The sequence below is a fragment of the Scatophagus argus genome, chromosome 1 (genome assembly GCF_020382885.2).
Source record: "Scatophagus argus isolate fScaArg1 chromosome 1, fScaArg1.pri, whole genome shotgun sequence".
Classification (NCBI taxonomy): domain Eukaryota; kingdom Metazoa; phylum Chordata; class Actinopteri; family Scatophagidae; genus Scatophagus; species Scatophagus argus.
In genome coordinates, this window is record NC_058493.1 from 29,001,128 (window position 1) to 29,020,796 (window position 19,669).

A 19,669-nucleotide genomic window follows, 5' to 3' on the forward strand; every position below is an offset into this window, starting at 1 on the left:
CGGCACGAGTCCCAAACAGAAGCCGAACCGAGACAGTAACGCAGGAGGTCCTGCAGCGTGCCACAGTTCTCCTCCTCTCTGTCATTGGCTCACATCGATCAGACATTCTGCAGCCGGTCAACAGGAACGTCCATAAATGTGCCTGAATATGATGGATATGACACCAAATTCTGATCTTCGGGATCTGGCAGACCGTGAAACCAGCAGAGTGAGACCTCCTGTCTTCAGCTGATCAGTCACACTTCAACTTTCCCTCACGTTCTGCCAGAAATGATCGATTTCGAATCAGGAGCTTCAGTATTTGGATCAGAGGATCGTGAATAAGATGCATTAGATCGGTTTACTTCACATGGTTGTGTTTTTATTACTTTTTAAACAAGGATATTTAGAATGCTTTTTGCTGTGCTGCTGTCTGTATGAATGTAGACTTCAGTCATTTTCTACTTTAGTATTTCTGTGTCATTACCATTTGCATTATTATTTACTTATTTTAATGTCCAACATTAGCTATTGGACACTGTTATACACAGTGGACGCAGAGACAGACAGTCCACTGCAAAGTATCACACAGTGGAACCAGCTCACCTTTTACCTTCAGACCAGCTCAGCACTCATCAGCCCGAGTTCCTCTCACTCAAACACTTTGGACTTGAGGTGATGAGTTGGATGAAGGTCCGACTCATTAAAGTCAGCTTCTGAAGGAACAGCATGGGCACGTCGGCAGGCTTCCCAGCATGCACTGAGTGAGGGACGTCATGATCGTTTAAACACTGTGGAACGTGATGAAGATCGGTTTCACATTTCGAAGTCAGCAGCTGCGCTTTGAGTGTCAACTTCCTGTCTTCAGGTTATGGAACACGTTTTTTCACGTTCAGTTAACTTAAAAACTGAATTCACTAAAACAAAGAAAACTTTAAAAAGGTTTTGCACAAATAATTCAAATACTGAAGGCAGGTGAACTTCAGTCAACCTCAGAGCTTTTCACGTTCACACGGCGGCGACGCAGCGTCAGGAGCGGGTTGGCCTTCAGCGTCTTGTTCAGGGACACTCGACACGCAGACTGAACGAGACGGGACTCGAACCACCAACCTTCACTTCTGAACCGCTCAGTATTATTTGCTCTGCATTGTAACATGCTAATACACTTTTAGCCAACATTTAAGCAAATATAAGTTTCAGTCTGGACAGAATCCTAATGCCAAAGGGCTCAGATGAGAATCATGAAATCATTGGTTGACTTGCTGCCTCAGTGCCTTTGAGCAATGCTTTTACTTCTGTGCCTTCTGTAGAGGAAAACAGAAAACTTTCTCAAAAAACTGAAGTTATGTAACTAAAAGGAGGGACGTGGAGCTCGAGCTAACAGGACGCTTCTTCTTCACAAAACAAATCCCGACTGATCTGCGGAGCAAATTGAAAATGATGAAGCTGCGTGGAAACAGCCGGCAGAGTAAACCTCAGCTCGCTGAAGACGTGAGGCCTGCAGGCTGAGGGAGCAAAGTGAGGAGCAGCAGGAGCTTCATTCTGCCTCCAAACTGGCAGAGCAGGAGGTCCATTTACGCTCGGAAAGGCCCTCTTCCTCCTCTTTCTCCTCCTCTTCCTCCTCTTCCTCCTCCTCCTCTTCCTCCTCTTTCTCCTCCTCCTCCCCCTCCTCCTCCCCCTCCTGCTCTCCCTCCTCCTCTTCCTCCTCCTCCCCCTCCTCCTCTTCCTCCTCCTCTTCCTCCTCTTCCTCCTCCTCCTCCCCCTCCTCCTTTTCCTCCTCCTCTTCCTCCTCCTCCTCTTCCTCCTCTTCCTCCTCCTCCTCCTCTCATCACAGTCAGTCAATAGATTTGCAGCAGCAGGCGAGTTGTTTGGAGGAGACCTCCGCAGCGCCTGAAGGATCAGCGTTTGTCCCTCCGATCATCCCACGCCGTCGACTGCGGGAGGAGCTCGCGTTCGTCATCCCTCCTGATCAGCTGTAATGAGAGAGCGTCCGCTCTGGCAGCAGCCCCGCCTCCACACGTTCATCCTCATCCATCCTGCAAACTCAAAAGTCCTGCATGTTTTACAGTCAAACTGCACATACACACTCGCACACTCTCTCTCTCTCTCTCTCTCACACACACACGTGTACACACACACACACACGTACACACACGTGTGCTCAGGCACCAACAAAACCTGCATGACATTTATTGCATTATTTATTGATATATTTATGCATTTTATTTCAACAACACAAACTGCTTGCATCAGTTATCAGTCTCTGGACCAGATCTGGTCCTGTTCTGGGTCCTTTGATCTTCTCTGAAAGTCTCTGTGGAGGCCGCGATTCCGCGTGTGGCAGCTGAAGCCGCCTGCGGAAACACGGGACAGAAGCTCACGTTGTGGTTGGTCCGTCAGCTTTGTTGTAGCTCAGTTTCAGGTTTGGAAAGACTCAACTGGAGTCTCAGCTTTGTGGAGCTGAGGTCCTCATGGTCCGGGCTGGTGGTTTCAGTCTGTTCTCCTCACCGGCTCTTCTGCGGGTCAGCGGTCAGTGTTAAAGCCTTTTAAAAGTGAGACATCAGGGTTCAACATCGGGGTGTTTACTGAATCAGACGAAGACTAAAGCTAACTTTAAGGTTTAATCTGATCCTCGTTGGTGACAGACTGCACTTCATACTCAGTGCTTCACCTCCCAAACCTCTCATCCATCGCCACTTTCTCCCCTGGTGCCTGATCAGTACTGAGCACGTGCAGCTCTCGACAGATAAGAAGTGAGATGTCTCACTCCTTACGTTCTTCCATCGTTGGCTCCAGGAACAAAACAATGTGTTCAATTTCTGCTTGGGTTTATTGCTTATATTGTCAATCTATTGAGCTTGTGTGTCTCTGAGGTTACACTCGCATGGATAATCCCAGGGCCAACCAACTCCACCCTGCAGCACAAAAACCATCCAGCAGCAGTTTTCATGCACGCGTGTATTTTAAAGCTCCAGCCCATAAAACCTGCTAGCAGCACCTTTTATCTCAGCTAACAAAACAGAGCCAGAAACAAGAAGCTGCTTCTGTTTACGCCTGTGTGACATCAAGGACAGCAATGATGGACAGAATGAAAAGAAAATCCAAGTTGTAGTAAGAAGTCAGCGTGTTGTGCGACGTGTGAACAGCCCGTCGTGTTGTCTCGGAGGAGGTGAGGTATCTGTGACAGTTTCCATCCGTCATGTTTGCCCAGCATGCCTGTCACTGAAGCTGAGTCTGTACCTGATGCTGTCAGATAACACTCACAGCTGAAGCTTTTCACCTCTTCTGCTTCCTGTCAGATGAGTCAGAGCCGGTGCCGAGCATGCTGTGGTATTACTGAGAAAAGCTGGACGAGGTGCCGCTCGAGCGCAGAAAAACAAAAGTAAAAATAATCAGATCCGGTCGATTTCATTGATCATAGAGCAGCCTGATTTCACACGGCTGCAGAAGCCTTCGTCAGCAGAAAAACGTTGTTCAGCAGGCGACGTTGATCATCTGCGGCAACCTCTGACTGCCTCAAAACATTAATCCTGCCTGCACACAAACACACACACACACATATGCTCACTTCATATTTCAAACACATGATAATAGGCATCGTGGAGCACCTACGAGGCTTCAGGGAATCTAGGCCAGACCAGAACATTCATTAGCTCTGCCCTTTTCAACTCCAGGCTGCAGGAGGAGGAGGAGGAGCTGCTTCAGCTCCAAGAAATCCAGAAGGCCAGAACACTTCAGGCAGTCAGGACTCAACACAGCAGGACGAATCATCTCTGCTGCCTGACCCTGCCGTTAAAAGCTGTGAAATGAACCAAACTGAGACATTCAAACACCAGAAGTTGTTTTGTGTTTCTTTTTTGTTGCATCTCTTTGCTGCTTTGAGTCTCGTTGCAGACATGTTATGCTTCTGTGGTTGTTTGTGTCTGTTTGTATTTGTAGGGGCCCCGGAGGGCCCTGAGTGTCCAGTGGACCCACTGAACTTCCTGTTGGTGGGTCACATGATATGTGCTAAAATGCTACAAGCTAAAGAGCTAACTGAGCACCTTCCTGTCCACATGACGCTGGGCTTTGGAGTTTTGTGTGTCAGAGTCTGCACAAACAACATTAGGAGTGCAGATTCAACAAGTCTGCGTCTGCGTCTGCGTCTGCGTCTGCGTCTGCGTCACAGTGATGTCAGCTTCATACTTGTGCAACAGTATCGGTCTGTATTATCATCCTCCAAGCTGCTCTGTGATCAGCAGCTGGTGGTTTGCTCAGTGAACTCCTCCTCATCCTCTTCGCCTTTCAGTCTGTCTGTCAGTGCAGATCACACACTGACACACTGACCCAGAACCTGCTGCTCACTGCTGAAACATTCAGAGCTTCACAGCAGAGAGCAGACGACTCTGACTGCTGGTCTGTCAGAGAACGTGGAGCTACAACAACACATTCAAACGTCTCAAACTGAACCTGACAGCTTCACACGTCAAAACAAATCAAACGCTAATGTTTGTGATAGTCAGGAAGACTCGACCGTAACCACAGACATTTTAGGTCGTTATTATCACGCTGATGTCCGTTCAAGCGTTCATGTTTCATGTTATTTGATGCTATAAAAGGGGTTGAAATGTCATGATTGATAGTTGCTGGAGTTGCTGAGAGTTGCTCCTGATTGGCTCAGACAGGTGTGTGGGCAGGAATTCGATACCACGGCTCCGCCTCCTCATCACTACTGCACCGACTCTGGCTCCAAATGACATCACCAGAACAAGATGGCGGCCCACGTATCGATATTTGGGCTTCACTTCTGTTCAGCGACAGGAAGTGGAGGCACGTCGGTCATCGTTATGTGTGTCGGTGGTCCAACCTGACCCAGGTGTGAAGCCAACTTATGTCAGCCTGTGATCTCTCTTTTTAAGGTATGTTTGAAATCTCCTGCTCCTCTTTCACTTAAAAGCGTAGCGTCAGATTGTCCAACAGAAAGGCTCCCTCTAACTTTACACATTTTTGTTTGATGAAATTGTTCTGTGCAACTGAATTGTAAAGATGAAGGAAATGAACTCGTCTGTTGGTGCACTCATGGTGTCCAGAGGATAAATCTTAGTGATGATTCTCTCTGACTTTTTGCTTTTCGGATTTTCCTGTACAATTTTTGTCCAACAAAGTGTTTTTTGTTCAAACACTGACAAACTACTGATGCTGTGTTTCACATGGCAACCTTCATGTCTTCTTTATTAGCATGATGACATTAGCACTATTGTATTTCTTGGTTGCCTCACACCGAGTTCACTGGGGTCCTGGGGTGTTTCTATCGTCCTGCTCTCCTCCATATTTCATCACATGAGCAGAGCAGAAGGCAGCAACATAAGGAAACACATGAGGGACGTGGAGGCTGCGTCCCGGTAGGGTTGGACCCGGGCTGGACGTCGTGGAGGAGAGAGGAAGCGACACGGCGAGCAGATCCCTCCGGGCTCTGATGGATGGAGGGAAGGAACATTTGCGAGCTGAGCCTCGAGGAAGCCGAAGGAGCGGCTCTCTGAGACGGAGAAACAGCTGAGCTCCGGCGAATCCAACTTAATCCTGCAGCAGTGAACTCGTCAGCAGAACCAGCTTTGTTACAAACATTCAGTCTGTCTTACGTGGATGTGGGCCCCACCTCCTGGGACTGGGACTGGGACTGTGTTTCAGCACTGCACCAGACAGCACCATAACCTCCCTGTGCTGATGTGCTTTCACCTTGACGAGGAGAAGTTTGTGGAGGAAAACAGTCACTTATGAAAAGATTTTTTTCGTTATTATTTCATTCAACTCCCGCTGCACATTTTTGTGTTTTGATTTCCAAAAGCCTTTGGTTTATTTTTGTTGCATTCGTTTCACATAACTTCAGAGGTTTCCCTCTCCAACCACAGAGTGAAGAACTCTCCTGGCTTCATAGATCTGCACTGACACCACAACCAAAGCAACAACACTCAGGTGTTACAGAGAGGCGGCGAGCTGTCGAGGGGTCTGATTGTCTCTCCTGTTGAGGTCGTCACTATCAGCAGGTTTTGATCCTGGTTCTGGATCGAGCTTGTGCAGGAGGGCTTCAAGGAACAATTCAGACCCCTTTGCTTTTTGCTGTTTGTGCTATGTTGTAGATTTCATTTAGAATAGCTTTACTTTGATTCATTCTACGTGCAGTAGGCCACAGTGACAGAAGCAAAGAAATGAAGCAACAAAACCAGGAGAGAAGAAGTGAGTCTGCTGATCAACATGCATGTAAGCAATGCAACGTGTGCAATCAAACATGTTCGGATGCACAAAATGTGCAGTTGCATTCAGTGTAAACTCCACTGGGCCTGTCGCTTATCAACACTTTGGGCTGTAGTGTCTGCAGGGATCCTTTCTGTCCTGTTGTCTGACTATGAATGGCTAAGACAGCACTTTAAATGGATGTAACTTTGATGGTCAGAGTTGCCCAAAGGATTATGTTGCAGCCATTGCAGCCAGCGAATGTGATCAACTGGACCAGTTCCAAAGCCTTTTGAGTCATTTACACCCCAACGTGTAATCCCAGGGTCCAGGTTTAAAAATACTCAAGATCCCCTGAAGGTCTGATCTTCTGCTTGCTGTTTGGTTCAGTCCTGGAGTTCATTCCTCCAGGCTGCAGCAGGTGCGACCTGCACCAGGTACAACCTGCGCCATCAAAAAACGTAGTTTCTGCTGCTTCAACAGAGCTCAGAAAGACATAAAACACAAGCGGCTGGCGATGAAGATGGAGAGAATCAGCCTCCCTCAGTCTCTGCACAGATTTCAGCTCCTGCATCTCATAAGCGAGTGGCTCCTCGTCCCAATTATAGCGCATTACCAGCCGTCGCCAAAGTCATTTCATCGCCGCTCATCAGGGAGCTCAAAACAAAAAGGAGAAATAACACACTTCTCGCTGCCTTCAGTCGCCCGCAGCATCAAATGAACTGAGGATTCAAGATGGCAGAGATAAAATGAGATTTAAAGATTAGACAGAGGAATGCGAGTGAACTTTCGGTGACTTGTTTGGAAATGACAAGAGGAAGTGAGTAATGCTGCTGAGGATGACAGCGACACAAGAAAGACGGTTTAAATAAAACCACAACAGAAAACAGAGAAGCATCTCATCTGACATTAAGTTGCACAAATTACAGCTTCTTGTATCCAGAACATTTTTAACGTGTGTCTCTGTTCTGTCTGCCTGAGCAAACAAAACAGCACATGAAGTTGATAAAGTTTTAACAGTTGAGATTCTTTTAGCTCAGCTCAATGTGCTCTGCAACACGGAGCAGAAAAATGAGCGAAGGTTGCGGTCGTGTTCACGACCAGCAGGCACGTCGACTCCACACAGTGTGGCTGGCTGTACTCACAGGGCGTTCATATTTGTGTTTCCTCAGACAACCGCAGGATTCATGGCTTCAGGCAGAAGAGCACAGCTGTAACCGTTCACACATGGGGCCAGTTACTTTATTGTGTTGATCCGGACACATTCAGAGCTGACCTGCACACTCAAAACACACATCTTCAGCCACCTGGCAAAGACAACAGGCTTAGCTTCTGTAACAGAGAATGCTAACTTAGGAAGCCGGAGCTCTGGTTCCAGTGGGGCTCAAACTCAGGACCTTCTGCATGTAAAGCAGACGTGACGACCACTACACCATGGAGCCTCTGGGCAGAGAGCGTCTCAGGCCACTGACAATCCCATAACGTCCAACTACTCCTTTAAAATACTGCAGACCGCTTTGAAGCTGATCACACTCGAGCTGAGGAGACAAGGGATTCACATGACAACAATGCAGCACACAAGCGCACACACACAAGTGCACACACACGCAGGGCTCCTGGTCGTCGCTTCCTGTATAACCGCAGTAACGTTCTCAGACTGTGACACATGAAAGCAGCAGCAGTTTATCACCAGCAGCCAAACACAACTGACAGACTGCTGCTGCAGCTGAGACGCCACCAAACGCTTCCTCCTGCCTCCATCAGGTATGTGAGGACGGGGGAAGTACCCGTCACCGCCAACCAACCGACCAACCCGCCGTCGCACCGTCAACGTGTCACTAAAAGCCCCCACGCTGCTTTTATCTGGATGTGCAGGCAGCCTGTCCCGTTACCTGTGGACAGCAGAGTGAACTGTGACACAGCTGCTGCAGGGGCTGAGCGACCGACAAGACACACACACACACACACACACACACACACTGAGCAGCAAACACACACACACACACACACACACACACACACTGAGCAGCAAACACGCACACACACACACACTGAGCAGCAAACACACACACACACACACTGAGCAGCAAACACACACACACACACACACACTGAGCAGCAAACACACACACACACACACACACACACACCATCTCCTCCCATGCTTATTAAATATATTAAAATGGTAGTTTGAGCTTCTTGCTGCTCCAGTTGGACTCCATACTGAGATAGGAACATGCTGCTCAGCCTTCTGTGCACCCTCCACACACACACACACACACACACACACACTGAGCAGCAAACACACACACACACACACACACACTGAGCAGCAAACACACACACACACACACACACTGAGCAGCAAACACACACACACACACACACACACCATCCCCTGCCCGCCCTCAGGGTCCCCATATGGACCTGACGGATGCAGCATTTCTCAGACCTGAGCAGCAAGGCCTGCTCGCAGCACACAGGGCTGAGCAGCAGGACGCAGAAACAACACACCGAGCTCAGACGAGGAGCAGCTCTGATGTCACGACGACTGCGAGTTCCAGTCCGGATCTTTAACTACATCGTTCATATTCTGTGAAATTAACAAATTCGTCTGCGCACAGGCCTGGCAACAGCATGCGTAAAGGAAGTCAGTTATTAATTCATAGTGCAGTGGTCATCATGTCTGCTTTACAGACAGAAGGTCCTGGGTTTGAGCCCCTGTGGAACCAGAACTCTTTGGCTAAAGCCAATCGTAAAATCAAGCATTGCTGAAGTTCTCTGTTAAAACATAAAGTCTGACAGGAAAGTAAACAAAAATAAGTATCTAATCTAACACTGCACACAGTGAGACACTCAGTAGTTTCAGTTTGCGTTCTGTGAAGGGAGCACTTTTACTTTGAAGGATCGGAAGTTTCCTCCATCAAATAAATGTGTGGTGACATCAGTGTCAGTTCTGTCATTATGTTTGCCTCGTGTGTCCTTTTCACATACTTAGAACATTTCATATCTCAGATCCTCCATGAAGCATGACGGGTGAGGAACGACGGCACGACGAGACAATCGCTCTGCCCTCGTCTCTTCTGTCCAGACTCGGAGTCTGCAGGGAGGGAGCAAAAGTCTCCCACGCTCAGTAAACGCCACAGATTATGTGAAAGGCCATGATGTGATGTGCTCATGGGCACTGATGCATGTCTCTGGACTGATTCAGGTGTTCAGACACGAAAGGTAACCTTTAGCATCAGGCTGCAAACACATCGATGTCAGATCATCAGAGCAACGTCTTCAGTCTTTTCCTAAACGTAACCAGGAAGTGTTTGGGCCTAAATTTAACCAAAGTTGAATTCAGATAAGATCTGGGTGTGAGCTCAGCGCTGACTGTTGTTCTGTGGTGCTCAGACGCTGAAGGAGTGAAAGACTGTGAACACGCCTGCGTGTGATTCTGTTTCCAACGAGCCCGTCAGCCTGTCGGCGCCTGGCGGCCGGTTTGCCTTCTCACACAGCTTGTGTTTAATCATACTGAAAGGACATTTTGTTTCATTTCAGCACAAGTAATGAAATTAAACACAGGAACGAGCGACATTCCGTCATGCATCTGATCAGAAGCCTGAGAAATTCAGCGTTGAGGCAGTTTGTGACAGAGAAGAAGAACTCGGGCGTTGGGTCTCATTTCAGGTACAGTCAGAGTCTTTAAAGACTCAAAAGCTGATCCTGTGTAACACCTGAACAAATCTGGATACTGGAGCAAAGTGAGCACAAGCTAAAGCATCCCAGCTCAGCGTGGCTGTTTGACTGCTGATTCTGCTGCTAATTCAGAGGACAGCAGCTCCCATTAATCCTGTGTGAGAGCGACTTTTCAGCGGCAAAGGTGCCTGCAGGAAGTCACGTCCTCGTCTCACTGCTGCTCGAGTCGTATCCTCCATACTGAGATAACATCAGCCGTCATGAAGCATCACATGAACAAGGTGTCACGTCTTAGTGAGCTCACCTGCACTTCGGTTTGTTCATTTTTGGTCACTTCACGACGCAGACAGCAGCAACAAAGATGGCTGGAGGTGAGCAGGAAAAGGTTGGGATATGAAAATGTAGATCTCCAACAAACCACAGTAACATAAAGCAAAAGAAGAAACAAAACGCCTGAGTTGACTCTGGCTGCAGTTACCAATAAAGAATCTTTCAAGATTTTCTGTGTGTGTGTGTGTGTGTGTGTGAGAGAGAGAGAGAGAGTGTGTGTGTGTGTGTGCATGTGTGTTACATCAAAGAGTGATTATGTAACACTGCTGGGCCTGCGGTAGCTGTTGGTGATGCTGCTGACGTGTGTGTCTGTGTAGCACCAACAGGACGATGACAAGCCACCAACTGATGACAAAAGTATCCAGACAGCCCTCTTCATGGGTCTGTTCCTCAGGGTTTGGGCTCGGCCCCTGACCTCCAGTGAAGGGAAATCTTAATGCTTCAGCACACCAAGACATTTTGGACAATGCTATGCTTCCAACTTTGAGATTGTGAGCCAGGCCTTTTGGTCCAACATCAGTGTGTGACCTCACAAATGCTCTACTGCATGAATGGGCACAAATTCCCACAGAAACACTCCAACATGTTGTGGAAAGCCTTCACAGAAGAGTGGAAGCTGTTAGAGCTGCAAAGCTGTCTGTGTGTTTACAATGAGACGCCATTAAAGTCCCTGTTGGTGTGATGGGCAGCTGTACCAGTACTTTTATGCGACTCAGCTCTTTCGTTTAGTTCATTACTTATTTAAAACAAATAAGAAAAATGAAAAATATAGTTGAGCTTAAACACAGTTTTTGGTTGCATACTGCTGGTGAATTTGCTGTTCTGGTTTTCTTCCATCTCTCAGCCTCTTCAGGCTTAAATATCAACATCCCTCAGAGGAATAAAGAGGGGAAATGAATTCAACATGTTCCGAATGGAGCCTCGCTGGCATCCATCTTGTCAATTTTCAGGGGGGCCGTCAGGCTGCGTTTAAGAGCTCTAAACTGCTAGACGATTAGTTAATCCTTTTATCCATATCCTTGCCGCGGGGCGACTGAAATAAACGGGGAGTCGGGAGGAATCTGGTGGCAGAGGAAAGTCTGAAACTGACTGTGAGAGAAAGACAAATGAGAGGAAATAAATGAAGACATGAACCACATTTTAATTTGACTTGGAGGAGGAAAATGACAAAAGTGGCTTCTGCCTCATAGATTTAATCCAGTCGGTGTCTGTGCCGCTCGGAGGGGATAAAAGAGCAACAACACTGACGAGCCTGCGGGTCAAATCCAACAGCCCTCAGTCTAAATGAACTGCGACAGACTCAGATGGTCCAAAAAACACTCTGATGACAGTCCAGCTTCTCTCAGTCAGTCTACACGCCTCAGCCTGGTCTCACAACCAGCAGTCCAAAGCCCAAACAATCTTCACTTCCTGTCAGGGAGGACAAAGAAAAGCAGCAAACCCCAACATTTAAGAGCTGAGGAAAAGATGACTGAAAGTGAGGGGGTCAGCTTCTACCTCTTTTACCTCCCTTCACTCACTCCTCATTCACTGTGTGTGTACTGCATTTATGATAAAGCCATCGGTCCTGGCAGTCTAAAATAAACGTGTGTGTGTGCGTGACAGGTGTTCATTCCTCCTGTTGGTGCAGTCCACTCTCACCTGAGCAGCAGCACTGAGGCTGAATAAATCACAGCGGCGTCTCCCGACACACAGCAGCTAAAAACAGGACGGCAGAGACGGAGAGGCCGGCTGGCTCGTCCCCGCGGAGCATCGAGAAACATCTGAAATATCTCAGCTGCCCTGCGAAGGCTGCAAACTCACGACAAAGGATCCAAAGTTTGTGCTGCTGCCACAACAAATGAGCCACAACACAATCCGGACACGGCGAAATGAAGTGTCTGTTACCACTCATTTAAAAAGACAGAATGTCTGCTGATATGTGTGCAACACGGCAACGTGCAAAACAGCTCTGCATCCATCCATAGACAATATTTATATCCATGTTAACACTCTGTTCTTGCACTATTGTTTTACTATTTGCACCTTATTTATTTTACGACATCAGCTCTCCCCTGACTGAACACTCCCCATCTATCCCATATCTCATGTTGTTAAGTGGTTTCCTGCCCATCCTGGGTGAGGGATCCCTCCTCTGCTGCTGACTGTCATGACTGAGCTTTCTCCCAGTGTTTCCCTGTTGAAGGTTTTTCCTCAGTCGATGTGAGGGTCTGAGGGCAGAGGATGTTGCTGTGATGTTAAGCCTTTGTGTGTAAAAATGGGAAGTTGTCTTGAATTGTCTTGTCTTTTACATACTTAAATGTAGATTTGGAATAACACCACTCCAAGGCTGTTACAGTTTCGTTGTATTCCTTGTACAATGACTATAAAGGCTACTGATTCTGATTCTGTGAGGCCAATGCATCAAATGATGTCTCTGAAAACAGCCCTGCTAGCTGATAACCAGTGGAGCGGTGCTATGCGGGGACGGGTGGGGGTGTTGATTGTAGAGGACTGTCATTAAATCTCCCCAGGCCCATCGGGCCCCTCAGACCCCTCGGGCCCCTCAGACCCCTCGACTGCAGCAGCCACAGCAGCTCCAGCACATCTTTATCTTCCTCGACTAAGCAGCAGCTCTCCAGGCCAGGTGAGAATCCATCATGGCTACTATTACCTGAGGCTCTGCACTCCATCCATCACACACACACACACACACTCACACACACACATACACACATTCTCTTTCCTATGTGGATTCCAACTAAGTGTGGCCTTGTTTCTGGTCATTTTTAAGTGTAATAGGAAAGAAAAAGTAGACACTTTGTTATTGAGACGTTAACCAACAATAATAATTTTTAAAGAGTTAGTCAGTTTTTGTTTTCCATTAGTCCGTGTCATGGTGGTGTCTAACTCCATCATCTTTGAGCTGAAGGATCCTCAGAGAGAGGACTTACATTAAAGTAAAGTTTAAAAACTAAAAGCTCAGGACTCGTGCAGAAGGTGTCTGTTTGGTCCAGGCAGATGGACGTCCATTTTGAGTCGGGGTCTGCTCTGAGGTTTCTGCCTTATAAAAGTCAGTGTTTCCTCTCCACTGTCACCAAGTGCTTGCTGATGGGGGAATGTTGGGTTCTCTGTTTTACAAAATGTAATTAACGAGTTTGGTCTCGACCTGCTCTAATTGTCATGAAAATGTCATGAGATAATCTTTGTTGTGAATTGGTGCCATATAAATAAACCGAACTGAACTGAATTTGGGTGTTTCTTGGTGGTTGTGAAGGTGTCACTCATTGTGGTGGATTGACGATCACACAGGTTCTTACATTCACGTTACTGTGAGCTGAAGATGTCTGAGTCTGTAATATTAAACAGGCGGTTCGAGCTCGGCTGATTAACTCCTCCTCATCCTGGGCTCACGATGAAGATCGGCCGGCAGCGAGACACGTTCAGCTAATGAACAAACACGCTGTTTGTTCTGCCACCACAGGAGGCACAAGATGGAGCCAGCAGGGACTCGACAAAAGCGAGAAGAGATGAGTTGAAGACTGCAGTTATTCTTCAAGCAGGTAAAACACAAAGACTGAGAACAAAAAGGGGAAACCAAACACAAAATTTGTACCTTAAATGCGATCGCAGCAAAACAAGAAGCAGGAATGAGGCCAGGTCTCCAACTTTAACTCAGTCAATCAACTTCCTGCTGCTCAGTTTAAATCTCACGTCTGCTGCCATTTTCCAAAAGTAAGACAAGATGAAGACTCTGCAGCCCTGACATGACACTGTGCTCTGATCATAATGTTAACGTGACTGAAACACTTGATGTCCACCATCTGGAGGAGGTCTGAATGACTTAGAAATAGTTTCATAAATACAGAGTGACTGACTTCTGAACTTATCATCCATTACAGTGAAGCAAAGTTTTGTCTGCTGAAAAGACTTCAGCTCTCCAGGACGCACAGGTAATATCTGTTTTCTGTTTTGGACACTTGGATGAGTCACTACCAGGAGAGACCACATCAGTCCGGTTCTCAGATCTTCTGTATGTCAAAGGTCCAGCTTTAAAACACTCCTGTTGGTTTGCATCCAGATCTCTCACATGGTCTGGTTCAGGTCTTCTCACAGTCCAGAGTTCAAAACTGTACATCCAGTTAAGCTCCACATACGTGCAACAAACTGTCAGAGGTCTCAGTTCTTTAAATCAGTCTGCCACTGCACTTTATTATCTTTTAAATCTTGATTAAATCAGTTTTTTAGACTTTATACTCCTTGTTTGTTTAAAGCCTCTCTGTCTAACGTAACACACTTTGAATTGCCTTGTTGTTGGGTTCGTAGTGAAACTCAAACACTGAAGTGAAGGATAAAAATCAGTTGTTTTCTTTTAAACATCATACAGTAAATCTGTGCTGTATGTCCTGATAGTGTTTGCTGCATACTCTACAAACAGCTCTGAGGTGGTTAAAGTTACATCAGGGTTTCATCAGCCACGTATCACAGACCAGCAGCACAAAGCCTGCATGTCTGCCTCTGCAACACCAAACTGTCATAGAAAAATCAAAGGCCCACACATTTCTGTTCATCACCAGCCAAAATAAAATAAAAAATTAAAAAACAGCCCAGCAAGAACAACAAAATCTAAAATAAACCCCAGTCAGACAAATCAAACAGAGCTAAACACAATCTGAAGAATCAGAGCCGTATGGTTACACTATAACCGCGGTTCTCTGAGTGAAGAGAACCAGCAGCAGCCCAGAAGCACTCACTTCCTTTGTTAATGTGGGAATATTAGCTGTGTGCTAATTCAGATAGCTTTGTGGAGGTTGTTTGTGGAGGTTATTCCTCAAGCTTTATGTGCACAAAAAACTGTGAACTGGTGCAATTTCCCATCAGCTTTATGTGAACATATTCAAGAGGACCTCATCTCACTGACTTCAGATGCTTAACCATAACCTGGTAAGATGTGGGAGAGTCTGACATGTTACAGCTGAAAGCGTCTCAACCCTAACAGGTCCTCATTCGAATTATCATTTCAGTTTAATAAACTATGAGACACTGTGATTTTGTCACCTCAGCGTGTTTGAGGAGGAAGAGGTGATGGAGCGTCTCCTCCTCCATCTGCTCCTCGCCCACCTTACTGTGTGAGCCTGACAAATCAAACGCACATCCAGCTTAGACTCAGTTCTGTGGTGGCCTCTGCAGAGCTTCTTTAAGCACTGGAGCATCTTTCTTTGTTCTTCCTCAGTTTTTGTTTGTAGATAAATAAGGACAAAAATTAAAAAAGGAATGAAAAATATCAGGGAGAAAACAGGAAGCTTTCTAGTATGGCAAAAGGAATGAAGAGGAAAGTTTCCTCATTGAAAGGCAAGGAAAGAAGAAGGTTCCTAACAGCGATGGAGGAAGGGGAAGGATTTTCATTGGGCAGTGAAGAAAGAAGCTTCCTACAGTGTTTTGGAAGAACAAAAGACTGAGAACAAGGAAGTGGAAACTTCTGAGTCAGGAAGCAGGGTTGGAGGAAGACGCCTTGTTAGGATATGTGAAGAGTAAGGAGAGGAAGAAAGGACAAATACAGGAACTGGCATTAAAAGGTGTGCTGTGGGCGTGTCCTCCACCCACACCACCCAGACTGTTACCTACCGGTCAGCGTCTACAGGGTGTGCTGGTGTCCGTGGTATGGCTCACCTGCACATCCAACAGGGCTCCATCAAAGCTGAAAGGCGGGTGGTGTTGAAGCAACATCTGCTGCCATCCACATGACGTTCCTGCTAAATCCAGCAAGACGATGAAGATACTCCGCAGGTTACAACGGCGAGGATTCGTAGCGAATGACCTGGCTGCAGGAAATGGTTAAAAAGCACAAAGTGCTTTAATGAGGACACAGGGCTGTTAGGCAGCTGAAGTCGTTTATCAAGCAAGAATTAAAGAATTTCACCTTGAAAACTAAACACGACGCTGACTGGTCTGAAATGTGCTGAAAATGTATCACTTTGGACATTAAATATTCTTATTCAGGTGATTAAAGGTCAAACATGATTTACAAATTCATTTCTTTACATTCGCACCTGCAGTTTTGAAATGGAGGTCGAAATACAGCAGACTGAACCCACCTTCACCTCCATGCTGTCCACGTGTCATCAACTGATGGGACAGAAATATTTCAGAGCTACAGAATTCTATTTCCCCAAGTTCATTTACTCCTGCAAGCAGGAGGTGAGCGGCCAGTCTGAGTTTAATTTGTGCAGGAGGGAGAGGCGACGGAGGACAGGTGACAGCCAGAATATTAATGAGGAAGGGCACAGCCTGCATCATCATCAAACATCTGCACTTTTTTATTTAAAGAATCAGCCAATGTACACTTCCCTCTAAAGCACCTCCACACGCCACCACGTGCACGTATGCATGAACACGCTTTGAGTTCTTCTGACATGTGACCAAACTTTGTCTAATTACAGTCTCCATTAATAAACACCATATAGAAATCATGTCAGGCTGCAGTGTGAGTGACAACGCCTGATATTACAATTTTAATGGAACGCCAGCCTCCCACACACACATGTGGCTGAGAGATAACAGAACACACTGGAGTGTGTGTGTGTGTGTGTGTGTGTGTGTGTGTGTGTGTCACATCCCTTGGATGATGGTGTTTTTGCCTCAGGGAAATATCACATTCTGGATTTGACCAGTGACAGCTGGTTTTCCACTCACTTTCAGTCACTCTGGTTTCCAACGACCTGTGAATGCATCAGTCATGTGTGTGAGCGTGGTGACTTCTGCTGCATCTCAAAGTCAGTGGAGGATCCTCAGACAAACTGAATTTGGAGGATGCTGATTGGCTGTCCTGAATGCACCTCGGCTGCACCAAACTGAAGCGTAGGCTCAACTGCAAACTGGTTTTCTCTGTTACTTTTTTCTTTTCTTCTGAAACTTGGAAGGTACTTTCTTCCATGAGTTTATTCTGTTTTCTTTTCTTTAATTGTCCTTCTTTCATGCTTTGTTTTTATCCCCTGAGGGGCTTCTGTCCTTCCTAATTTGCTTTCTCATTCATTCCTGCCTGAAAATGAATCTTCCTCATTCCTTGAGTCCTAACTCTGAAGCTTCCCCCTTCCTCATTCCCTCCCTGATTTCTAAACATAAAGCTTCCTACTTCTTCCTTCTTGAGCAGGAAGCGTCTTTCTCCTTTGGTCCGTCGAACCTTTTTAGCCTCTTTCAGTTCCTTCCTACAAAACTTCTTGTTAATTTTTCCAACATTAGGAAGCTTTCTTCTTGCTCAGGAATCAGGAATTAGGAATCTTCCTCTTCTCTGGGCAGCTAATCTGGAAGTTTCCTCTTCCAAACTTGGCAACTAGGACGCTTCTTGATTCATTTTCCCCCTCCAGTTTACAGTGTGGAAGTTCTCTCATTCTTTGCTTTCTAATTAGAGGATTTTATTTTAAATTTTCCCTGGAAATACAGATCGTACTCCTTTCTTGCATTATAAATTAGGTTGCTTCTTCTTCTCTTGCACCCAAACTTGCTTTCTCACTTATCAGAATCAGTTTTCCCTCTAAATTCGTTAATATCTGCTTATTGCGGATATATTGTTATTGATATATTTGTTGGGCAATAACAAACAGGAAATGACAGGACAAAATGCATCCCAAGAACTCCTATCTATCCTATCTCAGTCTTGGCCTGACAAAGCCAGTATTGCTTGGGCTTTAACTACCATGTAGCTCATCTAAAGTCACCTTCAAACTGTGTGAGACATTAAAAATCATCTCTGAGTTTTAGATTCTCGTCATTTGAGCTTTTTTACACACCAAATACAGAGGAGTGTAAAGTTCTGTTACCTGAGGACAAAACTTCCCCGCTGACCTTTAAAACGAGGCGTCGCAGGTTGTTCTCACTTTGTGCTATCAATCATTTTGTGCGCCTGCATTTCTCTCTAAATGTCTCGCCTGGGAAACAGATATGAATCAATATTGTGAGAAGCTGCCGAGCTCCTGAGGGCGAACGAGAGATGAAAAAAGAAAAAGAGAAACATCACTTTCACTTCAACTTTGGTTAACTTTGCTCAAAGTTACAGAAGACAAAACACCATCAGAATTTGATCCTCCCTGACACGTTTCACAGCAAAAAGACACGACGACCTCCTTCAGAGGGATGCAGTGTGTGTGTGTGTGTGTGCGTGTGTGTGCGTGTGTGTGTGTGTGTTTGTCAGGTCAGTCTAAGAATACCAGCTCACACCGACCTGCTGCTGTAAAAGATGGCAGAAACCTCCTCATCGATCACCAGCAGCCCAAAGATCGTCCCACTTTCACACAATAAGATGGCCGATGGACGTCCATCCTTCGTGGAGATCCTGAAAGGCGAGCGGTGATCAAGGTGAGAGGTGCTACACCTGAGCATGGCTGAGGACGAGGACAGAAGGAGGAAACTGAGAAACTGCGAAATTGTGTGAACAGTGATGTATTTCCTGCTGAAACAGGAAGAACCAATGAGATTGTAGCTGAGGTGGGAGAGACGTCTGTTGGTTTGTTTGTCTTTCCTCTCTTTTTCTTTTTGGTTTATTCACTCGCTCTTTTCTTCTCGTTCTGTCTTTCGTTTCCTGTTTCCACTCTGTTCCCTGGTGTTGGTGATCAGCTGTGACAGTCGGGATTCCAGTGGGAGCAGTCATTCTTATTATTTCTGTTTCTGTTATTTTCCTCCAGTAATCCAAATGCCAGAAAGCAGTGAACAAAGCTCATTATAATTTTCCAGAGAAGATGTGATGTCAGCAGAGGGTTTCTTTAATCTGACCTGTAGTCCAAAAGCCAGCGATATTAAGCTAACTATCATCATCAAGCATGCCTTTGGCGTTTAAATAACCTGCGGAGTATCTTCATCGTCTTGCTGGATTTAGCAGGATGCTGATAATCTGAATATCTGAATTTTAATTTTCTGTTGATCCACTAATAGAAGAATCATCTCAGCTTCAGTTCCAGTTCATTTCAAAGCTGCTGCATGAGAACAAGGTCAAGCTCAAGCTCAAACCATCTTCATGAAGCTGCTTTGTTAGTACAGAGCTGGAACTTTTATTCGAGGTCCAAACCAGAGAGACAAGTAGACATCAACGCTAATGTATTGCCATGTATCTCATCCCCCCTTCCATCGTGTCTCTCTCAGCAGGAGACAGTGATTGGTCGAAGCCATTGGCCAGTCAGACTCCTGATTGGCCGAGAAGCTTCAGCAGCAGCATCAGATCAAAGGGATTTCAGCTGTTTTGGCCTGAAGCTCAGAGAGCAGGCAGGAGGCCACGCGGCGTGTTAGTGTGTGTGATGTTCACGACAAGACTCTGAACACTTCAGGAAAAGTGCTCCACAACCGCTACATGCATTCATATTTGTCTGTTTTCATATTTCAGCTTTAAACTGGAGGACACTTTGAGGAAACGGTGTCGCGTCAGAAACCCTCTAAAACCAAACCCAACACCTTCCAAAACCTTTTAAATGATTCAAAGCCCTCCAAAACCCACATTTAA